Raw genomic sequence first — 2,892 nt, forward strand, 5'->3', positions numbered from 1 at the left:
TGGCCCTTCAGTCACAGCCTTTCTGAGGACAAGGGCCAATTTGCTGCCTCTGCCTTGCTGAAGACAAGTGAGCCCATCCTGCCAGCCCAGCAGGACTCCTGCCAGCAGGAGCAGCTACTTGTCCAGCCCAAGTGATAGCAAAATAAATGCCCCAGGCTAATGTAGAGGAGAGTTGACTCCATTTCATTTGTAAAGCTTTTGCCTTTGAACTCTCTAATTAAAAGAAAAGTATTTAATATATTGACACAAGGACAGATACATATTAACATTTCAGAAGGTGATTAAGGGAGCTGTCAAGAAGAAAATACTTTAACAGAAACATTGGGAGGTACTGTGTCATTGGAATAACAGTTCTGCTAAATACTAGGCATTATTCTCCAGGAGGAAGACAGAATTGGACAAGCACATACAAATTACCTAGTGCACATAGAAAGTTGGTTAGCTGATTGCTAACAGAAACAATGTTATCTTATTGATACATTTGCTGCTTTTATTAACATGCAGCAGGAAGAAAATAGAAATGATACCATAAAATCCTCAGTTTTTATTCAGGTGTACCAAATTCTATGCCATAAAATCTGTGTGTATCAGGCATCCATGCTAAACAGGTCTTGTCTGTGCTGCTTGGGAGCCAAACGCTTTGGGGCTTTATTTCTGCTATGAATCTGCAGAGGAAACATCATTAAAGCTAGCTGTTTGTGTAGTCATTTATTACTCTAACCTGATAGATTGCTCAGCACAATCATATCTTCTTTGGACACATTTGGTATCACTTATCACATGGTCTCTGGCTTCCGAAGCAGAAACAACAAATGAACATTTAAAATTTCAACATTACAATGAAGACATTAGTATTCCTGTCTTTAAGGAATTTCCTAATGGAGTCAGCTCCAGAGGATACAAGAAACTGGTGGGGGAGGCTAGAAAGTGGATTTGGGAGGTGTTAGTTACTCTGGGGCAGGCAGTCTTGTATTTGTGTCCATTCTATGATAAAGCAAAGCTTGCTCTTCAGTGAAAATGAGAGATTTATTTAAAATTTAGCATGGAGCAAGAGTAAGCACACCACATAATTTTCACGCAGAGGTAGTAAATAGACTGTAAATTTTAGTCTAATTTTACCTCACAGAAGCTGAATGTTAGCACATTCAGTGGGCAAAGCTGAAGCTGCTTCACATTCAGTGCAGCAAAGCTGGTAAACTCCACTCAGTTTGGCTGTCCAGAGCTGGTGAACAGTATTGGCACCTGCTGGCTTTCTCTCTTTTCCTCTCTGCTGGGAGGGTTCTGCAGCCTCTTCTATGGCAGCTGTGGGGATGAGCTGCAGCCAGGCAGATGCTTTGGTGAGGCAGAGCAAGGTGCTTCCTGTCACCATCATATTTTCTGAAAAATCCCTTTGCCAGGATTTCTTCTCCTGGGAGGCTGAGAAGCCTCAGAGAAAAATGAAAACAATAATTATCTGATTGCTTCTCCTGTGTTTTGCTGCTTTGGAATGTGGTTGGAGATTGTTTATCCAACAGGTGGTTGTTTGATTGGTTTCATGTGAATTGTTTTTACTTGATGACCAATCACAGCCAGCTGTGTTGGGACTCTGGAAGAAGTCACAAGTAGTATCTTGTTAAACCTTCTGTAAATATTCTTTCTCTATTCTTTAGTATAGTTTTAGTATAGCATTCTTTAATATAATATAATACCATAAAACAATAAATTAGCCTTCTAAAAACATGGAGTCAGATTCATCAATTCCTCCTTCATCCTGGGGACCCAGCAAATACCACAGCTTCCCACCAGTACAGGATCTGTAGCTCTGGGAGTGAGGTGAGGGAGAGAAGAGAGTGTAACAACATCATCTGGCAGTTTGTCTTCAAGGAGTAGTGTGATTCTGGACAAAATTGCCTGTCACACCTGCCAGCTGCACGTTGGTTCATTTTGCGGAGTGAGTCTGTTGTGATTGCAGCTTCTCCAGCCTAGAACAGCTCTGGAGATTCTACCAGAGGTACAAACCAGCCCCTGGTAGAGAAATAAGGCTTCAGGCACATAACAAGTCTCACATACATGCCTGGCAGGAATTTTTGGTCCAGGACAACACCTTAAAAGTCATCTGAATTTAAACTTCCAGACCACAGATGCTGGAGCAGTGAGGAAATCAGCACCAACTGCTTCTATTTACTGATCTGCTCCTATGGTACTGTGTTACTGGTTAATGAAGAAGCAGGCAGTGAAACCTAGGCACAGTATCTGTAAGAATTGCCTTGAGAAGAACAATTTTTATGTGCAAAGAGATATGTGGTAGAGAAACAGAGTGGAATGTCAGAGGAGGGCTCAGCAGGCAGGGATGTCGCAGACTTTGGGTGAAGGGGAGGGGAGCAGAGACAAGTCTGTGACTGGACCAGCTAAAGATAAACATTTTCTACATGGCCTTTGGCTGTGTTTGGCTTACCAGAGGATGCCTCTTGCCTTTGGTAGCCCTGGGCTCTGACCCATCTGTGTTCTGCTCCTCACCAGCTCTCCTGAGAAATCAGCAAGTGATCCCTCCTGTGTCCCCATGCTTTGTACAGCCAAGGCTGCAGGTCCTTGGGCTCTCGTTTCTCACTGGGTAACGTTCTGGCTGCAGAAACAAGGCAGCGGGCAGCCCTCCTGAATGGAGAGTGTGTTCTGATGACCAAAACAATGCGTGCTCACCCAGGAGCCCCCAAGGAGGGCAGCTGTGAGCCCAGGCAGGCAGACAGGCTGAGGCAGCCGGGCAGGAGCAGTGCAAAGGCTCTGGGCTCCCTGGCTGCTGGGCTAGCGCAGCTCCGTGACAGCAGCTCCCAGCACGGCTGCTGTCCAAACACTAGGAAGTAACATGTGTTAAATTAGCAAGTTATCTCATCAGAAGGCTTCTGCTTTGATTTTGCA

The sequence above is a fragment of the Geospiza fortis genome, unplaced genomic scaffold (genome assembly GCF_000277835.1).
Source record: "Geospiza fortis unplaced genomic scaffold, GeoFor_1.0 scaffold195, whole genome shotgun sequence".
Classification (NCBI taxonomy): domain Eukaryota; kingdom Metazoa; phylum Chordata; class Aves; order Passeriformes; family Thraupidae; genus Geospiza; species Geospiza fortis.